This window comes from Lepisosteus oculatus, chromosome 12 (genome assembly GCF_040954835.1).
Source record: "Lepisosteus oculatus isolate fLepOcu1 chromosome 12, fLepOcu1.hap2, whole genome shotgun sequence".
NCBI classification, from domain to species: domain Eukaryota; kingdom Metazoa; phylum Chordata; class Actinopteri; order Semionotiformes; family Lepisosteidae; genus Lepisosteus; species Lepisosteus oculatus.
Window position 1 is genome coordinate 21,528,325 of NC_090707.1, and position 8,814 is coordinate 21,537,138.

An 8,814-nucleotide genomic window follows, 5' to 3' on the forward strand; every position below is an offset into this window, starting at 1 on the left:
CAATGATCCTTCATTATTAATCCAAACACAAATACTATACTGTATCTGTTATTTTGTTTCTAATGACACCCTACTTCAACATTCTTTCAGAGGCTGATTCATAATTATGATTGGCAAAGATTATTTTATAAAAAAGTTTAGAAAACCTTTGTTTTGGAAGAATGCACCAGAACATTTAACCAAAAACATATTCCTGTACTGGAAATTTTAAAATTGTTTTGTAAACAAGGTCATGTTCATCCTCTAACTAGTTTCCACTTTTCTGAGGCAGATATAGGCACTACACAACAACATTGGCCTCTGACATAAATCTACAGTTTGTTTTTGAACAGTGAACATACAAACTTATACAGTAAACTTACTTTCGGCTAAGTCAAACTCACAGACTCTAGCACAGCAGTATAGTAGATTTTTCCACTATCCAAGCCCTGAGTTCACACTAAATCAAGTGCCTGATTAGAGGAAACAGCACAACTCTTATTCACTACATCTGCCAGCATTAGATTAGATATTCTAGGTACAGTATATATATAGAGGAAGTTGGAACCCTGCATGAAGCACATAATATAAAACCTTCAGGAAATCATGTCATTCGTAACAGCACACATGATCAACAAACTGACAAAAGAATATATAACTTCTGTTTGAGCACTGTGCTCTTTTTAGCAGATAAAAAGGTTTATTTTTGTAATGCCTTCTATTAAAGTTGCATTTTAAGGCATCCCAGAGAAATGGCTAGGATGGGATTGGTTGATCAATAAGGTACTAGCGACTAAACAAATAGATTCTTTCCCTTCTTTTTGTATTATGATTTGTTTATGCTTTGTTGTACTGAAATAGTTAGGGAATTTTGTTATTGTGTAAAAGGCCACCATGATTAAAACAATTGAATAACAAGTTTAAATGTGTTTAAAATTCTAATTTGGTTTTCTTTCTGTGATTACTGTGATACACTGGTATCCAGTGTTCCAGCTGAACTACAATAACCTTAGGCAAATACATTATATTGCCATGTCTTATCCCTTTTTACTATGCCATCTGGAAGGAGGTCACTAAAGCTGTTGTGCCAGTTAGCAGACAGATGGAGTAGCCAACCTGTAGATTATAGTTTCCATCCTGCTATCCAAAGCAGACATTTTTATTGATAAGTCAGCCAGACATCCTGTAGATGCTACATTGATACTATTAACATTTGATAAATTTATAAAGGGTGATAATGTTTGTTATTTTTCATGTGTATTTGAATTACACAGTTTTCTTATTATTCCCCTTCCTGTGCCGTTAAAAATGGACATGATATCATCATCATCAATTTCCCTACGGGATTAATAAAGTATTATCTAACTATCTATGATATGGGCTAAGCAAATTAATATATACATTCATACTGTACATACTGTACAATTAGTTCAAGTAGGTACACTGCTGTACACTTATAAGTACTGCTTCAGCATGCGTAGGCCGCAAAGGCACAAGTAAAGGTTTATTCCATGCTAAAAAAAAGAAGAAAAGAAACACTACATTTCGGCTGTGGGGCCTTCAAGTGTGAGAGAGAGTAAAGTCAGTCGCAGATAAAGCATGAAAGAACAACAGCTGGGAATGGAGAGGAGGTGGGAGCAGGAGAGATGCAGAGTGGGCACTCAGGTGGTGTGAAGTTGAAAGAGGTGAAGAGAGGTGTGAAGTCAAAACCTACATAAGAATAGAGAGGATTAGAAGAAAACAAGTCTATCGTTGAGAGAAAGGAGTGAACCTAGTTTCTAGTCCTGGTTTCCTAGTTTCAGGATAATTTTGGCTTCGGATGTCTTGTTGCAATAGTAGGAGTTCCGAAACCCCTCTTTGAGAACATAGACGGAGATCAGTGTGATCATGGCCGTTAGAGGTGAAATGAGAAACTATGGGCTTGGAGAGATCTTTGATCCTCACAATCCTGACATGTTCCCTGAATTGGAAGCTACAGTATCTACATTGGTGAAACAGGTAGGAGACTGGGAGACCGCTTCAGGGTACATATCAGGACTATACACTACTTAAATTAGCATATTTAAATGTGCCTGCCTTTCCAATGGGTAGATATCCATATTCCTGCTTTCCTTGTCCAAAAACATTTATAGATTTTATTGATTGTATCCATGTATACCTTCCTTAGTAATTATGTATGCACAGCTAATTCCATGCATCCTTTTCTCTATCTTTTCAATTCTGCTTTGGAAACATTGTCATAGAGACTTGTGATAAAGACAAACACTTTCTTCTTTTCACGACCTTTTGTGAGGTTTATTTTCTTCTGTGAAAGAAACACCCTTAGATACCCACACTTACATATTACTCACCTACAGTATGTAACAGTATTAGGCATTGTCACCATCATTTATTCTATTGTTATTGTCAAATCGTCCGTCTTTCATGTATTTAGTTAAGTGATTGCTTTGTCTTGTTCTCCATCCTACAGTATGTGTTTATTGACTGTCATCTTTGTGAGGTTACAGACTGCCTCTGCCTGCAGTAGGTTAAAATGGAATCTTGCCCTGCCTATTAGAAGAAGCCAGAGGCAGATTAAGAGTTTATATTCTGGCGTTTGTACACTTGGACATCAGTCTGTTTTTTAACTTGAATCTGACCTGTCACATAAATCACTCAGACTCTCTCCTATCTGCTTAGCAGAGTGCTTGCATACTCAGCAGAGCTGGATTTGAGAATTTTCCATCTTGTGAGCAAATCTTATGAACTTAGTGATACTCTCTGAAGTTAGGTTTTTCACAAGACTTATTGATTTTATCTCAGTATTAGTCTTTAGATTATTAATGGCAATCTGTGTACGTTTGGAGAAAGAAGTTAATGAAACTAATAATTGAACACAGTTTCCAAGAAAACATCTTGAAAACTGAGAAAAGATGTTATAGTACTGAACTCCAGAGTCTTACAAGAAGACTTTCACCCACATAGGACTTAGTTCTAATTCATTTATGTTGATGGGTTTATTTTTTTATTTTTCAGCCAAAAAATAAGCACAGAAAGGTCAGTCTGAGCTGAGTCATAAAATCACTTATCTGTCATACCAGACTTCTATTGATTTCATAAGCTAAAGGTAAAGTCTTGTCTACATATCTGACCATCACTTGGGCTTTCTCTGAAGGTCTCCGGGTGATCATTAGCATCAGTTTTTAACACCACAACATGTTCTTCTTTGGCTTGTATTGATTGTATCCATGTAACATTTTCATTTATTGTAACCTTATATCAGCAAGTCTTGCTATCTAAATCTGGTGTAATCTTTTACTCAATTTTAGGTATTCCTTAGCAATATGCAAAATACATAATACCTGTACAATTAAAGTAGTACCTTTGTTTCCTATCATCTAGATTTCATTTTCATTAGGGATATTGTGGCCTTTACAATGATAGGGCTAATAAATTAGAAATTCTGTGGCATTTGCCTATTAAAAAAAACATAAATCCCTACACTGGCAGGTTAATTAGTTCTCAGAAGAATACATGAACACTGCCTGTTATCATTTAAGTGATGGTTACTATGGTACCAACTGAATACATTATTCTTAGGATCCAAGTATGCAATCCTAGTGGCCTTTACTGTATTTGTTGAATTGTTTGTGCAAATCAAAACTGTCTCCTTTCTTGTTTAAAAGCTTTCAATGCAGAATTTTATTTTGTTTTTTTGTGTTTCCTTACAGTATGAGACTCATTTAGCACTTTGACTTTGAGATCTGATTAATTGTTCTAATCCCATATAACTGAACAAAAACAAGAGTTCTGAGGTAATCCCAGGTAGTTTCATTAGAAAATTTGAAAACAAGGATGAAGCAGGAAATGTCTTATTTCAGTTTCATTCTGGCGCTTTGCTAGAGAAGGCTGGTATTCCTCTCATGTGGCAGAGTCACGCAAGACCCGTCTTTCCTTCGCTTGTTCTCTTCTCTGTTATGTACCTTTTACAGGTTGTCCACTGGCTACTGCAACTTCTGAAATAAATCATCATATTTAGTCTTGTAGACAGTTGAACCCACAATCCTTCAAGGCTTCAGATTTCCATTTCCATTTTATGCTCGGTCAAGTTGATGTATGTGGCAACCTGCAACGAGTTGTTGCAAATCTCTCCAGCAATATTGTGCGAGTATTTATTGCCTTAAACTTCTTGTGCCCTTGCATTCTTGTCTATATAAACAGCCATCCTGCTGTTAGGAAACACCTTGTGTTTCTGAGCATGAGAAGAGCTTTAGAAAATGTGGTGAGAGAACCTTGCAATGCAAAGCTGCTAAATCAGGCATTAAAATAATATACAGTACTGATTTCTGTATTTAGTTAGTATACAGTGTACATCTGAGATGAACTGGCTTTTATTATTCATTAAGAAGTACTATTAGAATTTGATTGAATAAAATCAATTCTAAAAAACATTCCAGAAGTCTAAAAAATGGAAAATTAAAACTTCTGTAGCTCTTTTGTACCTTGTGACTAGTGTCACAAGGCAAACAGTAGCTATGTGAGCACTACATAATGATTCTGTCAGGGAATTTGCTTAAACCTATCACATTCTACACAAAAATACACAACCACATTCAATACACAATCATCATATTGTGTGCAGAGTGACAGGTACACAGTAATTTCTAACCTATACTTTTCAGTTAAATACAAAGAAGTCCTACCTTAAGCAATTGCTCTTGTTCTTCATTTCAACTTGCCCTCCTTCCCCAGGCTGAATCTGCTCTTTTGGCTTTGTCTAAGAGGGGGAAGGTTCACTACTCTACCCCCCTCCATAAAGGAGTCAGTACTCCAGTTAGCTAAGCATGTGTTACTTGGAGGAAAGACATATAGTACCTTTAAGGACAAGGCCATGGACCAAAAATGGAGTTTAACATGTAATGCATTGTAAATATGACCTCACCTGAGTTCTGGTTTGTGTTACTGCCTCAAAAAATGTGGATACTTTTTTGATTCCGGAAAAAGGATTCTTCTTGAATGTTCATCACAGATTCATGTGTGTTTTCTTTGGGTGCTTCAGCTTCCTCGCAAAGACATCCTGGCTAGTCTTTTCATGTCTCTAAACTGTCCCTGTGTGTCTGTGTGCCCTAACATGTCATGGACAGTTGCTCTACCCATGATGTAACCCCACCGTGTGCCCTGTGCCTGCTGAGGTAGACTTTGGTTCACTGGAACCGCTTATGAAATAGCTACGGCTGACGGCTGGATGAGTCCTCCTAGTTGAACTATGGCTAATTTAAGTGGCAACCTGTGGTAAAAGAACTCCAAGCATATTGTAGACAATAATAATTATGAAATATAAAAAATCAATTATTTACACCAAGCCTTGTGTATTGTATTGGCTATAATTAAGTAAATTGTAGTATGTCAAAATGAAAGTATATTTGAAAGTACTATATATTGTACAATTGTAAGTTAAAGCAAAATTCTTGGGTGTTCTACAGTCAGGAGATATATCAGGATGGAAACCGACCATATGCTCACAACCCCATCGCTTGAAATTTTATTCAATGTCTAGAACGTTCATTCTTCATGCTTTTTTTTATGTCCCTGAGCAAATTGAATTATTTTAATTGCATGGCTTCTTAAGACTTGGTGTCAGGCTTAAGACGTGGGGAGGTGAAGGGGGGAGGAGGGGGGACTCCCTGTCAGAAAAATGGAAAACATTTATCTTGGCACTCAGGCCTCATTCACTTGGGCGAAGTCTGATGAGATTCTTTGAAGCTGACAGAATAATTAAAAACATCGACCCTCTCTCTATTCATGAGCAGCAAAGAAAAGTGGAGATTTGCATTTTGACCTTCTAGTTTCAATGGTAAGTTTGCCCTTTCTCCCTGACCATCCACTGTTTCTAAAAGCAAACATCAAATGCCACTGACTAGTTTAAAGGTTTGAGGAGGTGGGTCAAAGAGAGAGATTAATGATTCATTTCTTATTCGTTTTCTTATCATAAACAGTTTCATTTAGACTGAGAAATATTTAAATTCATCTCGAGGTTGAGAAATGACAAGTAATGTCTTTGTGTCAGACCTTAAGAAGTCAAAGTTAATTTTTTTTTACTCAAACTATACTACAAAAGGATTTTTAAAAGGTCATGACCAGCAACAGGAGTGCCTTTATAAACTATTATTTATACCATTAACCTGAAGTGCAAGTTAATAATTTAAAACTGTTGTTGTTTGACATATTTTATTTACTGACATGAAAATTGTGTTCGGGAGAAATATCTGCACTATTATTTTTAAAGAATACATTCAGTAGTTTTACAGATTTTCATCTACATAAGTCTATCTATGGTTATTTTTGCCTGGAGTCTTAATTAAAATCAAAATTGTTATTTATTTTAGTGATGGTTGTATCTAGAAAACCATAATAATGTATTTATTCAGATCATTGTGGTAGTCCATACATACTGTACAGCATGCAATCCCCTTTGTAGGGGAGAAATAAATTCAATTCCTTAAACCTTCCAATAAACCCTTCTCCAATTGTTAGTGTGATTTCATTAGTAACTGTGACATTTTTGTTTTTCTCTTCTAAAATCCTTTATTTAAATGCATTTATTGTGCAAAAACAATAGGCCACCATTTTATTTTGCATGTATTCCGTGCACTAAAGTTAGACCAAAAAGAGAGAGCTTATTCTTAGTTATAGTGTTGTGCCAGCAAAATTCGTTTTAATGAAGTTGTTCCTTTCTTCTGTTGTTTTCGACTTTCCCTGCAGTGCACTCATTTTTCATTGTGTAATTCATTATCATGCGTTTCTCTTAATAATCAAAGTCATGTTGAAAGTAATGTTCTTTATGATGAGAAACTGCTTTAGATTTTCAGTGAAATGTACTGCACCAGTTTGTGAAAATGCATTTTATTTTGACTCAAGAGCAGCAAATGTCTTTTACAAAATGTGTTGAAAAGCCTTAAGAGAGTATGACAAAGTTCTGTTATGAAATTTTTAGTTCCTTTCACGTGTACAGTATGTGATTTACAGTAGGTGTTGGGGAAGGGAGATGGAGGTGGGTGATCTGAAGTAAGAGACCTTGGAAGACTGATGGTCAACCGATAAAAAGTCTTTCAAAATGTTGGCCTTCAGCAGAGAAAAGGCACAGGCAGCTTTTGCTGAGTCACAAATATGGAATTATTTTTAAAGCAGCTCCCCTAGAATGTTCAAGGAATTGAGGAAAAAACATAAGCTCTTGTAATACAATTTGTTTTGATATATGTTTTTTAATGAAACAGGGTCTTATTTTAAAGACAAAACTGATGAATTAATAATCTTGTCGGTCAACTGACAGTGCCTGCCTTATCCCGAAACCACAGATATTTTCAGCTATTGCTCAGTTTAAATTAAGTGCAGTTCTATCAGCCTGATAAGGTGATATTATTATTAATCATAATCATTAAGCAATGTACTCATAATTTGAATGACATGAGAACAAGCCAAAAGAACTGTTGAGTTTCTTTTTCTAAGTACAACTTACTTTTTCCTGGATATTGACAAATGCAGTAAAAGGAACATGTCCCTTGCAGTTTGATTGTGGGACAAGATGACTGGAAATGTCTTTAATACCACTTTTGCAGAGTCACAGTTGAAAATAGACTTGTCAATGTTAATTGTTGTCATCACTAATAAAATATGAATGCATTTTATTTCTAACTAGTATCATATACTGACCCAAAATTAATTTGTGCATTAAAAACATGACAAATGTATAACTATGTCCAGTTAATTATTGTAATTTGCTCATAGTATTTATTGCAACCAAGCATATTTTTCACATGAAAACCAGTGATAAAGGCATGCATTCAGGCATGTCACAAATTCTTAGACTTACTTTGCAAAGTGTAGACCCAGTTCATTCACCAGAACATGTGTACTGTGTTATATTTAAGAACACATATTGCCACCAAGCTATGGGAAACTCTTTCTCTACATAGTGAGACTGGATAATTAAAAGTCAATATCTAAATGCTACTGTAGGTGTCATAAGAAACTGCAAGAAATAAAAGCTATTACATGTGACTATGATATACAGTGTCTTGCAAAAGTATTCAGACCCTTGCATAGTATTAACATGTTGTTTGCTCAATGCTTAATTTTGGTGTTGAAATTAATATCTGTTATATATACAACCTACTATTTCATACTTTTAATGCAATAAAAAACCAAAAAGAAAGAAGTAAACCAATTTTATAGTTTACCCAAGATGAGATTTATTTTTAAGACTTTTTGAAGACTTATCCAGCTGTTAATATATGCTTGCATCTGTGATTCATAATTAATATTAATTTGAATAAAAATGATAAAAAAATGTAAATATAATTATTGCAAACCTTTTGCTGTGCCAAAACTAAGTTAATGCAGGTACACAAAATTACCTTAACGAGTCACACAATTGGTTGAGTGGCCTCTGTGTGCAATAATAGAGGTTCGCATAATTTCAGAATAAACACACTTATCTCTGTAAGGTCCCTCAGTCAGATCATGACGTTCAAGAACAAATTCAATCATGAAGGCCAAGGAGCTGTCAGAACAACTCAGGGTTAAAGTTATACAAAGACACAGATAATGAGAAGAGTATAAAATATTTCAAAGACACTAAATGCATCTTTGAGCATGGTGATGTTAATCACCAAGAAATGAAAGGCACCCAGACACTTCCTAGATGAGGCTATCTGTCCAAACCAAGCAGCCAGGCAGGGTGAAAACTGGTTAGGGAAGCCACCACGAGGCCAATGGGGATTTTGTATGTCAGTAGTCTAGTAACATTTTTTATTATGACAAACATTGTTTCACCATTATATTTTGACTACAGAACTA